General features: G+C 37.8%; 1 protein-coding gene across 2 annotated transcripts in view; it reads right to left on the bottom strand.

Moving 5' to 3' along the window:
- Positions 1-19,581, bottom strand: part of LOC124643564 (proteoglycan 4-like) — an 84,204-nt gene extending 64,623 nt beyond the window's left edge. The window contains exon 1 of one of the 2 annotated variants that reach the window (XM_047182576.1): positions 19,452-19,581. The gene's annotated coding sequence lies outside the window, so the exon portion shown is untranslated. Of the gene's footprint in view, positions 1-19,409; positions 19,426-19,451 lie in introns of those variants that run through there. The other variant, XM_047182579.1, reaches the window with a different exon arrangement.
- Positions 19,582-19,862: the final 281 nt, after the last annotated feature.

Genomic DNA, 19,862 nt, shown 5'->3' with positions numbered 1-19,862 from the left:
TATAATGCAATCATTGGCTTCGATTTTAAACGTAAAAACAAGAGTCGCTATGTGAAACTAGATTCAAATATACTGTACTATCACGCTTTTGTTTCTAAAAAGGGTAAGATAGAAAACTCTATGTAAAATAAAAGTATGTTTATGTTTTTTTTTGTGTAAAAATGTCTAAAATAACATGTAATTCAGTTTCAATGGTTTTACGAGCTTTAGTGTATGGTAGCCATTTTGATTCGAGGACAATCGAAGTATTTTCCAAATAAAAATGTGTTGTATTTTATTCGTTTGCAGAAAAAAACTTCATTGCCAAAGAATAATATTGACCTTTGTAAAAGTAAATAAACCGAGTTTACTTAAATACTCCTTTTATTTTGCAATGATAATTATAATTTGAGGTATTGGAGGTTCTTTTACTTCATTTATAGAAAAAAACAAACCTTCTATTAATGTCATGTTCAGTTTGATACATTTTATCTTTAGTTTCCTTTGGGTATTATTTATTTTATTGTTGGGTTCAGTTTATGTACATATTTACATGACGTAAAAAAAAGCCTTATTTATACATATATACAACTAAAAAATGGCATCAAAAAACTCCTCATCGCTGCCCACCGGGAGTGTACCCAAGAGGCTGGCAGCATTGCCACGTTGGATGGCAATGCTTAATTTTTGACCAAAATAAAAACCAGCCTTTGGGTCACTTGAAGTGTCAGCAAGTCGCTTTGCCAGATCTTTAAAAAGCAGATGAGCACTTGGACCCCACGGCCCGAGGGTTTCAACCCCAAACGGCTCAAAGGTATAGTTACCAACCAGGGTGCTATATTTGCGCCGTTTGAGGTTCTCTGCAGCCGCAGCAGCGGAACCAGCACATCGCGCCGAGCTAGGAAGGTGAGATGGTGCAAGAGTATCGACACAAGTCGCGTCCCATACTAAAGACCTACCCATCTTCCACGGGAACAACGACATACCGTCTGGTCTCTTGCCATCGTCGCGTGCCAGACCACTGGGTTCTAATATGGCTGGAACGCCTACGGCAACAAGAGCGCGACGGATTATGTCATTGATATTCGCATGCCGTGCAAATCGTCCCGCGCTGCGGCTGCACGACAAGCCGTGGTGTCCAAGGCTGCTGACAGCTTCGCCACAGTGGCAGCGGTGAGGAGAGCAGCACGGAGCACCCAAACGCAAGCAAACAGCAAGCCGGAAAGTGGTGTCGTCAAACAATGTGCCTATGTTTGACGACGGAAGTGCCAGAAGCCATAGACCCGACTCCCATTCGCCCACAGCCAGAAGGCGCGCTCGCTCTGCAGAAGAAATTGACGTATTTAGCAGATTATTCCGTATAACTCTGCAGAGCGGCTCATCCCACTGTCTCTGGGAGGACGGGTTGACGGGTGGATCAGTATTCGGGCAGGTGATTTTCCAAGCCTCTACAGCCTCAGTCAGACATGGTACCTCGCAATTGGCCAGTGTGATAGGAAGAATTTTCCTGGTCAATTGCTCAGTACCATGGACGGAGGATATAAAGGCCGGTAGGCTAATACTTGAAATTTTGCGGACGCCAAGCCCTCCCATGCGAACGGGAAGAGTAGCCTGAATCCAGGCTCGGTCGTCCAAGGCCACATTTAAAATTGATGTTAATGTGTTGATGTTGATGTTGATGTTTCCTTTTATGTTATTGAGATTTAGTTTTATTTAGCTAGTAATTTAAATAGCTACAAAATTGTGTTATATTATTATTTTTTGGTAGTAGCATTCCACACATTTTGACTTTCGTGTTGGCCCATAATAGATTCAAGCAAATTCACGACATACCACAGCTGTTATGGTAATTGCCAAAAAAGACTATCACTTTTCTATTTATCTACTATCCTCACTAACTGTTACTGTTACAGCCTTTTTATCGTCCCACTGCTGGGCACAGGCCTCCTCTCACACGGAGAAGGATTGAGCATTAATCACCACGCTTGCTCAATGCGGGTTGGTGATTACAGACTTTATAGTCCAGGTTTCCTCAAGATGTTTTCCTTCACCTTTATATCAGCTATTGGTGTCTAAGATATACTTAGAAAGTACATACAAACTTAGAACAGTTGCATTGGTACTTGCCTGACCTGGAATCGAACCCACGCCCTCATACTCGAGAGGTTCTTTACCCACTAGGCCACCACGACTTTTTTTTCCTCACTAACTGCTGAAGATAAATAGCTCAAAATACAACAAAAACAATCACAACAAGAAATCCCATTTCCCCCATTAAAAAACGGAACTAACCACATACACACACCTATTCCCAACTAAATACTTGCAAAATTATTTCTACTGTCGTCACAAGGTGATCCAATTTGATCTTGTATGCAAGCAACGCGAGGCGGCATTGTTATGCTAGAAGCGCGAGCTATACTTTTGCGTAAGAAGAGAAAGTCTGAACGGCAAATTTTGGTTAAATCACTTCGGTGCAATGGTACAGTTTTCATAGCGAATTGTAGAATTAATGTTTGTTATTAGTTTTTTGTGGGTGAAAAAATTGGTTTGGGATTAACTTGTATCGTTAGAGAAGCTTCCGCCCGCGGCTTCGCCCACGTAGCGTTCGGTTATATCGCGTTTTCAAGAGAATTCTTCAAAGTCCGGGATAAAAATTATCCTGTTCTTTCTCAAGGTCAAGGCTCTATCTCTGTACCAAATTTTATTAGAATCAGTTCAGTGGTTTAGACGTGAAAGCGTAATAGACAGACAGACAGACCGAGTTACTTTCGCATTTATGATATTAGTAGGGATTTACTTATTTATTAAATACTTTTTGCACATTTTGTACAAAAGCAGACTTAACACTTTGGGCGTTTTATAGTATTGTGTATGTTAATGCCTGAATTAAGTGGATAAATAAAATAAATATTTTTTTCCCTCCCTGGAGATAGTTTTAAACTACACTTTTTCGGCCACAGTAAAACTATGCCCATTGCTTGTTAAATTAATTATAATTAGCTTTATATTTGCGAAATAAACACGTTGTAACTGCAACCGGTATGTTACCATTTCAACTGAAGGTCAGATTAACTAATAGTTATGTGGCAACGGTAATTAATAGTTCTAATTGTAATGATAGTGACAGCGCTATTATTGCATAAGTTGGTTATTTCATTCAGTTTTACTCCCTAAGGAAATATGCAATGCTGTGGTATCTTATACATAATAATTAGGTTCTAGGCTTTTTAATATTTTACCATTTGTGTCCAAGAACAAGTGTGTCTGTCTGTTGTAATGTGCTTAAATGAATTAACTGTTTTCAATGCGGTTTTTTTGGTTTTAAGCAAGCTGTTAAGTTTACAGTATATAATGAGTACAAACTGTTGTTGGAAAAAAGGGTTTTCCCACTGTTATTTAGAGAGAGTTTGAGGGTGAGCTAACGCGTCTGTCTGCTCATGATAAACTCAAAAACTATTGCTCGGATTTTCATGCGATTTCTAATATTAGATAGAGTGATTCATGAGGCAGTTATAGGTGCATATACATATACCGAACGCAACCGGGATGCATGGCTATTTACAATTATAATTCTATATTCACTACTTAAATCTGTATTTTTTTTTTGTCATTAAACTTCAACAATACAAATAAAAACTATCAATAAGGAATACAAAGTAATGCAGTTATGAATTTTAGAGCGAGACAGCAAGAAATCAGCTGTTTCATCGGCTGCACTTAGAGTTCAACGACCGGCCACTGACCTCATATTCATAACACTTTAATGCAATTCTTTATCATATGGATAACTTATAATGGTATGATACTTGGACAATACTGACTAACAATGAAAGAAAACATCTAGAGAAAACTTCGACTTAAGAAGTTTGACTGGAATCGCAAATCCACCTTAAGTTTAAAGATTCATTCCTCATTCCTTCTCTGTTGTACGCAAGTAGGACATTGCCCATGTAAATCAATTTTATTTACTACAAACTAAAATCTTCATCTTTTATAGAAATTTTATTAATCTTTCTTTTTTTACATTCGCATATTGGAACATCTAGTCTGATTTTAAATATTATCAACTAGCTTCTGCCAGCGGTTTTTCCCGCACCTCGTGAGGACTTTTGCATGAAACCAGATAAAAAGCCTTTAGACTTTCTCGATAAATGTTCTATCTAAAACTGAAAATATTTTTCAAATCGGACCAGTAGTTCTTGAGATAAGCACGTTCAAGTAAACAAACTCTTAAGCTTTATAATTCTAATCATTTTGGAAAAAAACGATTGACTTTGACCAAAGTCATATTTATTACCAAGTTTCGATCTAGAATTTACTTTATTTAGTAACAACTATATAAGGATATTACTAATTTTAATATATAACGCATCAAATACCCTACAAGGCTTTATTACCTAATACAAGATTGAATTTAAATAAATTAGTTCATCTTAAAGTTTCTAAAAGTCACTTTGTTATTTAAAAAGGTCTTTTAATTTAGTTGTTTCTGTTTTAAATTATTTTGACGCTTGAAATGGTAAGTTCTGTAGGTGTATTTATTTTAAACTAATTTCTGCCAGTGGCTTTACTTACGTTTCATGGGAATTACTTCGGAAAAAATCTACTTTGGGCATAAGGATGAAAAGTAAGAAACTTGTAGCCTTCTTCGTTAAATGGGCTATGCAACATTAAAAGACGCTTTGCATCTGTCCAGTAGTTTTTGACATTAGAACGTTCAAACAAACAAACTCTTCAACTACTCGTATTAAATGGAAGTTTTAAATATTAAATTGAATTCTGTTTACGTCATGCACTATATTTCATTATATATATCACATAAGATCATATTCATTCATACTATATAAATAATATATCGTTGAGTGACAAATAAAGCCAATTGCAAGCAAAACCGAAGCACACAACTAGTATTATTTAAATACATTCAATTCATTTTAATTGCATCGTCAATTAAGGTTGTTCGGTTAGAAATCTGTTTGTTTATCGTCCAATTATCTTGTTATGTATAAATAGAGTTTATAAACTAAACTTAACTATTCTCTCTTACAGTTAAAAGTTAATACCACGGAGAACAAAATGAGTAGCGGAGATGTCATAACGCAAAATCTCCTAAGAAAGTAGCGCGACAACTTGCGGACCAAGGGGGACGAGGAACGTTACTAGCTCCACCCTTACACGTCTTTTTTAGAACATGGCCATTATTTTCAAAATAAAATCTCTAAACAATCAAGACCAATCTTTGATAGATTGGTTTTGATTTGTCAAGGAACCCGAACGTCTTGTTAGTTCTAGTAACTGATCACGCCTACTGCACGTTGCTTGACCTACAAGAAGGCGCCTGACCTACCTGCCTTATGGCATCTCTGCTATATTTCCTTCATCTGTGGTTAAAATTCACTGCAATGGTTAATACCTTACTTAAACTAACATGAGTTTAGAATTCAATACTGTTGTATTAAGAAAGTTATCCTGTCTTTATACTGCTTTTACGGTTAAGTTACTTAATCAATTTAATTGAAAATTGGTATAATTATAGATAAAACACTGAATCAGAACATGAGATATTCAAAATTTACATACTTAATGTATATCTCCTTAAATTCCAGTAAAACTGAGCGTAAAATTAATGTAAGCTTACTTTAAGTTGCAAGCACTCGTTGATGTCTTTTGTATTGAAATAAATATTCTTGAAGATTTGTGTTTTGTTCCATACAAAACATATCCTCTTCCGAGTCTTTTCCCAACTATGATGGGGTCGGCTTCGAGTCGGCTGCGGCTGAATACCACTTTGCCACATGGAGCGACTGCCTAGCTTCTGACCCGTAACGACTGCCAAAGATGTTCAAATGACAGTCAAAAACGTGCCTTCCGAAACACGGAGGAACTCGTCATTACAAGATGGTCACCTATCCAAGATCTGTCCGCTTCAAGCGTTGCTTAACCTTATTATCTATCAGTGTGGCTGTACTTAGCTTTAAACTTTTTTTTACTATTTTAATTTAATTTAAAACACAACTTTCAACTTTAACAGAGCCAGGAGCCTTATCAAAAAAACTGATTCAATCGTGACCTAACCTCACGAAATTTGAAGCAATAGTTGAAATATAACCTGAATAGTTAGTGTAACCGCACACTGAAGACTAAACAGTTGACCGATAGTTGCCACGATGGCTAGCAACAATATTTTAGGTTCCAAGCGGGATTGTTCGCGCGAGTTACCGCGGCCCTGGTACATAAAAGGCCTACGACGGAACACGACGGTTTTTAGTCAGTAAGAGTCTGATACTCCCTCACCGCTGCTAACCCACAGCGGGAGGGATCATTTGATGATTTTTGACGTCGTTAAAAGAAAAGGTTCCAAGATATTTACTATAAAAAAACGGCCTAGTGCGAGTCGGACTCGAGCACGAAGGGTTCCGTACTATTATTTATAAAACGTTCCATAATCACAATACATTCCATATTCTGTGAATATTTCAAGCGTCTACCTATTGCCGTTATCGATATCGAGCAAAAATGATCGAAATAATCACGTTTGTTGTATGGGAACCCCCCAAAATATTTATTATAATCCAGTTTTTATTGTAATCAGTTATTTGTTGTTATATCAGCAACAGAAATACATCATCTGTGAAAATTTTAACTTTCTGACTATCACGGTTCATGAGATACAGCCTGGTGACAGACGGACGGACGGACGGACAAAGGAGCGAAATCAATAGGGTTCCGTTTTTCTGTGTTTAAAAAACACTTTTTTTTTAAATCTTGATTCCAATAAAAGTTTTCATTTTGTCTGATACCGGCTAAATACCTGATCTTGGTATTGTGTGTACTACCATTCATCTTCATACTGATTTATTAGCTCAAACAAACTATCGGCCGACTAAAAGTTTGCAGTGTGTAGTGTTAGGATATATATATCCGACCGATTTCGGCCATGGCGACCGCTTAAACTCCTAATTGGTATTTTGGCGCTCATGCGCCCGAAGATGGCTAATGTACCCTATCTTTGCGAGGAAAGTCCGAGCACATTGAGGGCAGGTGAGTTTGCCGTCTTGATAGTGATACGAAATAGCAGCAGGTGGACGGGCCTTTACCCGATCGCGTTTAGCGTCAAGGTCAACTTTACGTTGGTCCTCGAAATCCCGTACATGGTTGGTAACCACTCTGCGCCATTCTGACCTCTGTGCTGCCAAATGCTCCCACTGTGAAGGCTCTATGTTGCATCTCTTCATATGCCGCTTTAGGACATCTTTGTACCGGAGGAGTTGTCCGCCCTGCTTACGCTTGCCCTCCTCCAGTTCAGAATAAAAGATGCGCTTCGCCACTCTCTCATCCGACATCCGCGATACGTGACCGCACCACCGAAGTTGCCGGCGCATTAAGTAGGCCTCAATGCCACCAACATTGGCTCTCCGCAAGACTTCGGTATTTCGTACTCTATCAGACCATCTGATCTTCATGATGGAACGGAGACATTTTAGGTGGAACCGATCTAGAGCACGTATGTGGCAACGATATAGACACCACGTCTCGGAAGAGTATAAAAGGTTTGGCAGCACAATTGCCATATAAACAGAAACCTTGGTGGCCAACTTAAGGTCATGTGTACTGAAGACCTTGGAACGCAACTTACCGAATGCTGCAGCTGCAGCACCGATCCTGCTGTTAATTTCAGAATCAAGGTCACACTTGGATGTTACAGTGCTCCCCAAGTAGCGAAATTTATCTACCTGCTTCAGCACATCCTGGCCAAGCTTTATGGTCAGTGACTCACGACCGTGAATGTCTACAGACATCACTTCTGTCTTATTGACACTGATCTTTAGGCCGAACTTACGGCAAGCTTGATGGAAACCGGACATCAGCTGCTGCAGGCCATCTGGGGATTCAGCCAAAAAGCACAGATCATCAGCATACATTATCTCGGAGATCAGTGCATGCGAAACCTTGGTACGAGCCTTAAGTCTAGCCAAGTTGAAAAGATTGCCGTCCGTGCGGAATCGAATGCGAACTCCCTGGGGAATTGTTTGTAAGACTTCTCTAACCACCACCGCAAAGTATAAAGCAAACAGAGTAGGTGCTAACACACATCCTTGCTTCACTCCACAGGTAACGGGGAAGAATTCTGTCTGTTCACCGTCTACGGCGACACAACATTGCATGTCATCATGCAGTAGTCTAAGAAGTCTTACAAACTTTTCCGTGCACCCGAGCCTTCCCAACACCACCCAAAGCGCTTCACGAGGCACACTGTCGAAAGCTTTCTCCAGGTCAACGAAGCAGAGGTACAGTTGACGACCTTGTTCTCTGCTCTTTTCCTGTACTTGCCGTACCGCGAAAATTGCTTCACATGTACCTCGGTCAGGTCGGAAGCCAAATTGAGTTTCTGGCAAAATCTTTTCCGATAAGGCCTTTAGGCGATTCAGAAGAATTCTGGCAAAGACCTTCCCAGGGGCCGAAAGGAGTGAAATACCACGGTAAGAGTTGCAGTCAGACCGGTTGCCCTTGTTCTTATACAGAGCACAAATTCGCGACACTTTAAAAGTATCAGGAACGCGCTCTTCCTCCCACATACGTTCAAAGAATCTCCATATTGACGTGTGCAACTCCTCTCCGCCGTACTTAATCAGCTCTCCCGGTATAAGATCAATGCCAGCCGCCCGGTTGTTTTGTTGCTGTCTGATGGCAGAAATAACCTCGTCACGCAGCAGGGGCTCATCCAGTTCAATGGCAGAAGAGAGTTGGGGCATCAAACTAATACTTTGCAGATCAGCTGATCGATCCACATTAAGCAAGGTATTAAAGTGCTCCGCCCAGCGTTTTAACACATCCTCCCTGCTTGTCAATAGGTGCCTACCATCAAGAGACCTTAAAGGAACCTTCGTATGGTAGGATGTGCCAATCAGCTTACGCACCTCACTGTAAAACTCCCCTAGCTGGTTTGTGTCATTGAGCCATTGCATGTGACAAGCCTTGTCCCGCCACCACTTATCTTTAATTTGTCGAGACAGCTTACACACTTCTTGGTCACTAGCTTTGACGTCCGCAACGCTTCCTCTTCGCCTTGTATGCTGTCGTAGAAGGTCCCGATGTTTGTCAAGTGCCGCCCGCAGAACTTCATCATTCTCATCAAACCAGTCTTCATTGCGACAGCATTTATTGCCCAGTGCAGTTGAAGCGGTTTCTAAGATATGAGATGCTAAAGTTCCCCAGGCAACATCAACATTATCTACTTCGGTAGCGGATGACAGCTTTCTTGACAACGAATCAGCATATTTCTCCCTCGCCTCGCGATCTTTCAGCTTTTCCACGTTTAAGTACGCAAGCTTTCTTATCTGAGACCGACGCGGGCGAAGGAGGCGGATTCGCAGCTTAGTGACAATAAGTCGGTGGTCGGACCAACAGTGCGCACCTCGCATAGCGCGGGTTATCTGCACTTGGCTGTAATCTCTTTGCCTCACAATAGCATAGTCGATCAAATGCCAGTGCTTGGATCTTGGGTGCATCCATGTCGTCTTGTACTTGGCGGCAAGTCTAAACATGGTGTTCGTAATTGCCAAGCCGTACTGAGCACAAAGACTAAGCAAAAGTTGACCATTGCTGTTCATGTTGCCAACACCGTGTCTACCCAAAACTCCAGGCCAGGCTTCATAGTCCCGGCCAACCCTGGCATTGAAATCGCCCAGCAAAAGTACCTGCTCTCTGGCGTTTATGCGATCAAGACAAAGAGACACTTCCTCGTAAAATTTGTCCTTGATGTCATCAGATTTGTCTAACGTAGGCGCATAGACACTGATGACATTAAGGTAATTGTCTTTGTCCAAATGAAGGCGCAGCGTGGTTACGCGGTCGGAAATGTGAACAGGGCACTCGCTCAGTCGCTTTGCTAAGTGATTCTTGATGGCAAATCCTACACCTGATCGCCGAGTTTCGGAGGCAGCAGTACCTTTCCAAAAGAAAGTGTATCCACCACCTGCTTCTACCATCTCTCCTTCATCGGCAAGATGTGTTTCGCTGAGAGCAGCCACATCCACGTTATAGCGATGAAGTTCCCGAGCTACGATGGCGGTCTTGCGTTCAGGACAGGCATTACCATCTCGATCAAGTAGAGTTCTCACGTTCCACGCTCCGAATGTCATAACCGGTGTTACTTTATTGTCGTTAAAAGTTCTGTACTTTCGACCACGATTCAAAGTGATGCGATGGCAGCCGCGGTTACTACCACCTATCGAAACGGGACGAACATTTTTTTAGGGCACCTTTTCTAGCCCCCTCTCTGGCTGAGCAGGGAAAGCAGTGTCTCCCTAAATAGGGCTGCTTTGTCATCTCGGGTGCTGCCGAATCCACGCTGTCGTCCCAGAGTGCAGCGCAGAAGCGACCACGGCATGTACTCACACCCCCGAGACCGCCTATGTGCAGGTATCAGACAAAGCCTAGATGCATCTGTCTAAACCTCTCTACTTCTACCTATCGCCACAGGACTTAACTGAATCGGAGTCCATTAACGGAAGCGGTCAAATACGCAGGATATATTAAGGTGCGCAAACGTTCGCGCATACGCAGGCGCACACACTCGTCCTTACCCTCCTTGGATCAGTGGAACGGAAACCGCTACGACTGAAGGAGGGGTCGGATGCTGTGTCTGGCCGACAGTGACTATACACCCTCCACTGTCGCCCTAGGCCATCCACCTTGCCTTGCTGACCCGCCGAGTCCGCCAAATCACATTGCATATCTGCGTTGTGTTGCCTTCCTCACCGAGCCAGACTTTGTGGTTTGAGCGGGAGGGAACCACAAGGAAAGGATTTTGATTTATGAGGAAGGAATTCAGGAATAGGAGAGGTGGGATACCATAGCCACGGATAATCAGAATGTGGACTAAGGTAGCTCAGGGAAGGCGGGATCGCGTGCCCGTACACTCAGTTACCCGAGTGCCCCCTGCCTAAGTGTTAGGATAGTGACAGATAGACAGACAAAAAAGAGGTAGAACTAGTTATCGATAATATAATATTTAGGTTGCGTAATGTCGCAACACTAGTGTTAGCTAAGTCCTTGCTAGGGAGGGGAAAGTTGTCGATAGATATTTTAAATTTCGGATAGTTTACTGAAAATAAAGTAATATTGAGTGTCAGCTTATTTTTAAGGTTTATTGTAAAAATCTTAATTATAATAACTCTTGAAGTTATTCCTCTTTAAATAAATTCTTCTCGCACTCGGATAACAATATCCTATGTTTTCTAACTTTTCTCAGGCTCTAGCTAGACTATCTGTGTCCCATGTTGTATTTCAATTTGTTCAGTAGTTTTAGACAGAAGAGTTACTTGAGTATTTAATGCTTGGGTTCCCGGTAGCAAAGTAGTTTTACTTAGATTGACTCTATACTTCTTATATTATAAATACGAAAGTTTGTACGTATATGTTTATGTATTCGTGTATTTATGAATGTTTGTACTTAACAGTTATATAGTTCATACATCAACATTACATATAGGCTACTTTTATCCAGGTGCAGGAAGTAGTTCTTTCAACATGCGGGTGAAACCGCTGGCGGAACCTAGTAATAAGGATATTGTGATAGCTAATCGATTTGAGAAAATCAATAAATTATTGATTGATAAATTAGTTACAACTTCACGGTTCAATCGTTCAGTTGCGGTGAAAGCAGAGTTAACTATTGTTTAAGACTTTATATTGTTGAATTTTTGTTTGTAATTTTGCGGGGTATTAAATATTTTTTTGGGATTTTAAATAATGATTAAGTAAGTAGTGATGTTTCCGTATGTAAGTTGTATTGAAGATCACATATCATAGTTTGGGTACTGGTTTTTAATATTTTTACTAAAAAAATAGTCAAAAATATACTACAAATGGTCTGTAAAAGTATGACAATTTGTGAGTTTTTCAAGCAAAAGCAATGATTTTAAATAAAACTTTAAAAAGTAAGTATACCTTTAACCGACTTCCCGAAAAGGAGGGCGTCTACAATTGGTATGTTTTTATGTTACACACACACATGAAAAATTGTAGTTAACTATCGATGTTAAACACAGCTACAACTTATCGATAAACGCACTTCCCCTCACTATAGCAACTAGGAAGCAGTTTATAAATTAGAGCGGCTGTACTAATATATATTATATCTTTATATATCCACTTACGACTATCTACCGGACTATTACTTTGCTGTTTACCAATAAGTGTAAGATTTATATATTTAACTGTAATAGTTATGTGCGTATTGCGTTGCAAAACTTTATTATAAAATATATGGATACATACTCTATAAAAGTAGGCACTTGAGTATAGGTAAACAATATTGATTGGACATTTGAAATGTCATGGTGGCCTAGTGGGCAAAGAACCAACCTCTCGAGTATGAGGGCGTGGGTTCGATTCCAGGTCAGGCAAGTACCAATGCAACTTTTCTAAGTTTGTATGTACTTTCTAAGTATATCTTAGACACCAATGACTGTGTTCCGGATGGCACGTTAAACTGTAGGTCCCGGCTGTCATCGGGTTGCCCGGGTAAGTGGGTTGAGGAGGTCAGATAGGCAGTCGCTTCTTGTAAAGCACTGGTACTCAGCTGAATCCGGTGAGACTGGAAGCTGACCCCAACATAGTTGGGAAAAAGGCTCGGAGGATGATTGATAGGACATTTGACTTACTGAACTCTGTGTAAAGAAATGACGTCTAATAATCACTGTAAATATAATAATAATAACTTTATTTATGAAATGATTGCAAAACTGTGATATAATAATTGTATAAGCAGCGAGTATAGTTATGCACCTTGTTAGAGTAGATTTAAGTTAAACACTTTGTGTTAACAATAAAAATTTGTACGCCTGATCATGGCAGAGTATGGTTAGAACTTATAACTACACCTAACAACTGATTTGTACCCATATTCCGACAAATAAATGTTTCTTTCTTTGTTTCATATTGGTGTATAAGTCCTATCAAAATTGTTTGCATTTAAAAATTGTCGACTTTAGGTACTAAGGTTATTCTGATATCTCTCTATGCTAATATTATAAAGCTTAAGAGATTGTTTGTTTGCCCGTTAATCTCAGAATCCACAATATTTACCGATTTAGGAAAATTCTTTCAGCGTTAGATATTCCATAAAATTAATGTTCTAGGCTACTTTTTACCTACGTGCAGAAATGCTACCCACTCGCTGATAGAAGCTAGTTATTTATTTAGGCTCGAGATCCACAATAATTTACGGATGAAATAACTGTACCTTTACAGACAGAACAATATACAAGGTGTTGATTTGCATTTGTGCCATAGTTCAGGAGGAGGACATACAATACGTAAATAATCGATTGGAATTACAGTAGACGGGAAATACCTAATATGCACTGCTTTTTTTGTCATTGTAATGTCGTAGTATTTCAGAAGTAATCCAATTTTATGAATGAAATTTATGAATAATCGTTGCGTATTCTTTGTGTTTGCGTTTGTGTGAGTGTGCAGCACGGTTTTAAGGCCAGTAGTACTAGACGCGCCAAGTTTAAATACGGCTAGATGACAGTTTTCCGAATTCGGAAAATTAAAGTAAAAAAAATATTACGTACCAATTTTTTTGTTGATTTGGGTCGAGAATCATTAGCATAATTACGTCCTTGACTATGGCACGGATGCAAATCAACAGCTTGTATGCTACCGTACTAAATACGTATATACTATGATATACCAGGATGTCCTGTATATGAGCCGTTTATTATACTTACTTACCAAAGCACACTTTTGAAGGTGACTATACCGGTATTTTATTTCAATATTGAATGGAATGTTTTAATTTTTATCAGAATTGCAAAAGTAAGTGTGTGTAGGTAGCAATGAAATAACTGAATCGACTGACGTGAAATTTGATAAGGATAATTTTCAATTCAGCTTCAGGTATTTATCAATTCAAAAAATCTAAACAGAAAGAAAACCCTTTACCTACTAGTAATATTGTAACCAATGATATAACTCCTTTTGAAACACATAGGTATGCCAAAAAATATTATTTTCACTGCTGCCATTTTTTTTGCAACCAGAGGTTTATTTTAAAAGAGTCCTATCTCTATTATAAAGTTGTCTTTGGTAACAACAGTGGAGTGAGCAAGAAGTTTTGTAACAAGTAAATAAGATATTGCCAAAGCTAAGCCTAGACGTGCAATTTGACAAACTATTTAAAAACTTTACGAAATTAGATTTTTTAACAATTAATTTTCCAAGTACAAAGTCTGCATTTCAAACTCCTCCTCCTCCGAGCCTTTTCCCAATCATGTTGGGGTCGGCTTTCAGTCTAACTGGATGCAGCTGAGTACCAGTGTTTTACAAGGAGCGACTACTGTCTGACCTCCACAACCCAGTTACCCGGGCAATCCAATAGACTGGAGCCGCTACCTGTGAATTAATAACACCTACTAAGATCTCCAATCTATCTAAGAAGTGGAGTAAGAAACATTTATTTGGTCTCTAGACACCGACTCTGACGATATACATAAGTTTAGTAAAAATGTAATGAATTATGTTGCGAAACTATGTACCTACATATTTCTTGAAGTAGTTAGAAAATTCTTGTGTAATTTTTCATGGGCATTTTGTCGGTATTTGACTATTTATATATATGTATCTTCATCCTCCGAGCCTTTTTCCCAAACTATGTTGGGGTCGGCTTCCAGTCTAACCGGATTCAGCTGAGTACCAGTGCTTTACAAGAAGCGACTGCCTATCTGACCTCCTCAACCCAGTTACTCGGGCAACCCGATACCCCTTGGTTAGACTGGTGCCAGACTTACTGGCTTCTGACTTCCCGTAACGACTGCCAAGGATGTTCAATGATAGCCGGGACCCACACTTTATCGTGCTATCCGAAACACAGTCATTGGTGTCTAAGATATATTGAGAAAGTACATACAAACTTAGAAAAATTGCATTAGAACTTGCCTGACCTGGAATGAAACCCACGCCCTCATACTTGAGAGGTTGGTTCTTTACCCACTAGGCCACCACGACTTCTCACTAGGCATACATACACAGTATGTCTTATAGTGAACGGTTGTCGTCAACCGATGTCAACACTCGGTTATTCAATAGCTTGGTTGAGCAACCTATACCAATGATATTATCAGGCTTATATCTAAAGGTTTCAGTGTGTCTAAAGTGGGAGAAAAATCATTTATTTATAGACACGCTCAGAAACCTGACAAAGATTATAGAGATTATTTTTTCGAATATTTGTACTGTACCTGTAGGCTCAGAAACTATTGGACTGAATTGAAAAATTACTTCACTGTTGCAAAGCTTCGCTCTTCCCGTGTAACATAGGCTATATTTTATCTGGGTACGGACAGTAGCTCCCACGGGAATCGAGAGAAACAGCTAGTCAATACTTCTATACTAATATAATAAAAAGCAAACATTTGTTTGTTTCTGTGTATGTTTATTTGTACCCTAAAGGCTCCAAAACTGCTAAACAGATTTGTAAAATTCTGTCACTATTTGAATGCAACACATGTCACTGTTGGTATGTTGGAACATAGGCTATATTTTATCCCGGTACTATAAGAAGTTCTCCTAGGATGCGGGTGAAACCACAAGAAACAGCTTGTATTAAATAATATCATACATATTTTACCGGCTGCAAAAGGAAGCGTGTATCGTAAAAACATAATACGAGTATCCTTAGTGACTTAATAATACTATAAAAACGAAAGCCAGTCTCATTTCACTTTTATAGTAAAATTATTGAAGTTATTTAGATAAAATTGTATATGAAGATAGCTTAGTGTATATTGATATTTTTTTCTCCATATAAAATCTCTACATAAAAAGGTCGGTGGATATTTTGTTAAGTTATTCCGTGGAAAAATAAAGTATTCTTACTGAAATTGTTTTATCATTTTAAATTGTTTCAATATGATTTTTCAGTTTATACTATAGATCTCATAATTAATTTACTAAATAAATATAATTTCAGTATTTAACACCAAACTCAGAGTTAGTAGTTCCAAATAACTTTGCTATCACGCAGTCTACTAATAGAATATTTTTTATAAAGTAGTTCCCTCAGAACACTAGTGAAAATACGACAAAAAACCATCTGTTTATAAAAGCTGAACACATTAAATATAAGGCGATATTTTACTCTGAAGGTGACAGCCTCACGTGGTAACTTCCTAGAGATATCAAGGTGACATGACGAGTAAAGATTTGTGCTCACTGGTAGACAAATGACAATATGTTGTAATGTTACACAATATTTTTAAATAGAATTGGTTACATCTGTCTTTGAAAAAGTTTTGTTGAATTAATGAATGGTTTTGAGGAAAAAATGTTTGTAAAAAAAATAGGTGGGAGAAAATTCTTTTTTTTTTAATACCTGAATTAAAGTGTTATGTTTTATCTCATATTTGGAACTAAGTCTATACCAGATTTTACCTAAATTGGTTCGCTCATCTTATTTCGTGTGGGAAGTTTCACTTTAAATTCGGTTTTTGTATTTTATCGTGACAGGCGTAGACAAACAAAGCTGATTTGCAATTTTTTTAACTATAGTAAAGAATATTACTTATTTTTAGATTAAGTTAAAAAAATATACCTATGTTTTTATTAGAAAATTGATGAATTTTAATCAAGTTTTTATTTAAAAAGGTTTCTTTAAAAATTTAAATAGTTATCAAAAAATGTACTGATATCAAGTATTACATTGTTAAACTATCAGGTATTGTATCTATTATTAATAAACTATTAATAAAAAACATTTTTTACCCAATCAAAAGCCACACAAAGATAATAAAGTATGTCAATATCGAACACTGAACATTGGGTAACTCAAACAGGTTGCGTTACAAAATTCTCTACCAGTGAGTGACGGCCTAAGAGTACGCGCAAACTACCAACTTTAAGTCGGCCGATTGTTGCTTTGGGCTCATATATCAGTATGAAGATGAATGGAATTACACACGCTACAGTGATCAGGGGCTCAATTCTGATAATTTAATAATTTGTTAGTTGGATATCAATTGAATCTCAATAGCAGTTTTAGCCTTAGCGGGAATTCTGATACTAATATGAGATCAATAGTTTTCCATTGGTTTGCCATTATCTATAGGGCAGTCTGTTCTACAGTCGTATTATTGTATCAATAAATAATTTGCAGACAATATGATTCATTACGGAATCACAGGAAAAAATAAAAACGTTTATTTATAACAAAAAGCTTGTGAAATGCCACATATGCTTTAATCATAATTGAGTCGTGATCGAAACACAGTTGTATATCAATCGCAGTATGTCGTTTAACCACCCGGGTATTTGGTATTTTTCCGGTACGATTTTTTAATTATTATTTTTTGCAACCACCGTGGCAACAGTCGCCCGACTGTTAAGTCTGTAGTATGCGCGTATGCTTAGTTACCAATAGTACCACATTAGTATGCTTTCTGCCTACCCTCCGAATAAGAGTCTGATGTAACTAGTAACGTTAGCATTTAGAAAACTATAAGAAATTAGGTATATCGACAATTTTTTTTGTAGTGATGGGAAAATTATCGATATATTTTTGTAGTTTCTTTTTTGTTTAATTTAAAAGGTTAAAATGCGATTATTTATAGTGATGGGACTTATCGATATATTTTTTTGTCAATTTTTTGTGTATTTGAAAGGATAATAATAGGTTATAATTTGATTTATTACACTAGTTTACAAAATCAAACTTTTTGCCTGTTGCCGTGGATTTAATGGTTGGTAACATTCACTTATGTTTAGTTTTTATTAATTACACCCGCAAAAATTTTTTTGTAGCTCGACTTTACTTGTTATTGACTTTCTCTTTTCTGAACCTTTTTCAGTCGCTAAAGTACGTATTTTAGTGTAATTATACAAATATGTGAAGTTTTTACAACATGAGTAGTTCAAGGAGGCGTTGTTTGAACAATCCAAACCATGTTTGTTACTTATGTGGAAAATATGTGTTTGAGAAGAGTAGAAATGTCATCAGAGACGCTTAAAAATACTTATTTTTTATATTTTGGAATGTTGTTGGATAAAAATGACAAATCTTGGGCTCCTGATCGTGTTTGTAAATCGTGCGTTGAATACTTAAGATTATGGAAAAGTGGTAAAAGAAGTACTTTTAAACTTAAAACACGAACTATTTGGAAATAATCGAAAAATCATCTCGACGACTCTTACTTTTGTAGCGTGAACATAAACAGCTTAAACACCAAAAATCGAGCTAAATGGCAAAACCGAAGTAGTACATGTGTTCAGCTTCCAGTGCAGCATTCACCTGAACTTTCAGAGAATAAAAATTATATTGAATTTTGAAAAATTATAATGAAAATTATGTTGAACTTGTCGAAGACCTGCTCTTACAATTAAGAGATATGGGATGCAATTTGAGCATAAACTCACTTCCTCTTCAGTCATCTGGACAGATTTCCGGAAAATTTAGGAGATATGAGCGAAGAGCAGGGAGAACGTACCTATGCATCAAGATTAACGTGTCATGGAAGAACGTTATCAGGGTTTCTGGGATTTAAATGATGTCTGACTATTGCTGGTCTCTGATACGCCATTTCCCAAAGTCTACACATAAGAGAAGAGCTTTAAAGTCAAGTTTTTTGGAACTTAACAATTAATATAATTTTTAAACAAATATTCTTTAAGGTAAATACACGTTTTTTCTCTTTAAACCGCACTTAGCTGTATCTCAAAAACTAGAGCTGATAAAAAAAAACTACTAATAGTTTCAAATATGGTTAAATATGAGTAGTCAACAACAGCTTAAAAAATCCCGGCAACAAATGTACTGTAAACTAGTGTTATTAACTGTGACTTGGTTTGTTTGGCTTAATTGGTAATACAGCGGAAAATATATGTTTACGTGTAAGAGTTTCTGCAGAATAATATAGTAAAATAAAAACCGCGACACATATGGGAAGAAGTGGTGTTATTGTTTTCTAGATTTTAATATCAAGCCTTTTTGAAGTTCAAATTGACACGTAGATGGTTTTTTAGTTACCTACCCTTACATACTCGTATCTATACGAAATCTTGAAAATAGTTATCTTTTGAAGTGTATTTTACCTTCTAATTAATTTATTCTTCTTCTGATTAATGCTCAATCCTTCTCCATGTGAGAGGAGGCCTGTGCCCAGCAGTGGGACGATAAAAAGGCTGTAACAGTAACAGTACCTTCTAATTATTTTAGCCTTTTTAAAAACGAATGGTATATTTTGCTAATTTATATTTCTATTTTAAGAAACCAATAAGTAACGACAAGTTACCCAACATTTAAAAATCAGAAAAAAAAACATAAATACAACAGAAACATATACCCATAAGCTCACATAATAAGTTACTCAAAACGTTCTCATTTCCAAACTAGTTTCCGATTACGTTACAAAATAACTACATACGTTACAATAACATGTTACTTAATAACGTTATTTTAAACAAACCGTTACTCTGGTTCACACTGTCACAGCACTAGCACTTTTGTTTTTGACTTTGAAAAACACTTTTTTTGAATATATTTTTTTGGATTTTGAGTTAGCCACGTCTGTTCGTGGCTAAGGTGTTATGTCTACTGGTAGTTCGCCCCTCCAAAGTTGGTAAAGTGACAGTCTCAAAGGTGGGTTTATAATGATGATTTTAAAGGCAGCGATTTTTCTTAGAGTTGAGATATTTTTGTCTTGGGGCCACGGTGAGCATCTGTTTTGTTCAACTAATTCATATGTCCTATGGGAACTACTCCTGCCCTCACTCCTCCTCCTCTTCCTCACTCTTGGTGCAATAGTGTAGCATTTAAAAGTGAAAAAAAAAATGACAATTTTAAGGTATACAAAACAAAAAACAATGATTTTTTTATC

The sequence above is a fragment of the Helicoverpa zea genome, chromosome 27 (assembly GCF_022581195.2).
Source record: "Helicoverpa zea isolate HzStark_Cry1AcR chromosome 27, ilHelZeax1.1, whole genome shotgun sequence".
Lineage (NCBI taxonomy): Eukaryota > Metazoa > Arthropoda > Insecta > Lepidoptera > Noctuidae > Helicoverpa > Helicoverpa zea.
The sequence above is the reverse complement of the archived record's forward strand: the minus strand, read 5'-3'. Positions and strand labels throughout refer to the sequence as shown.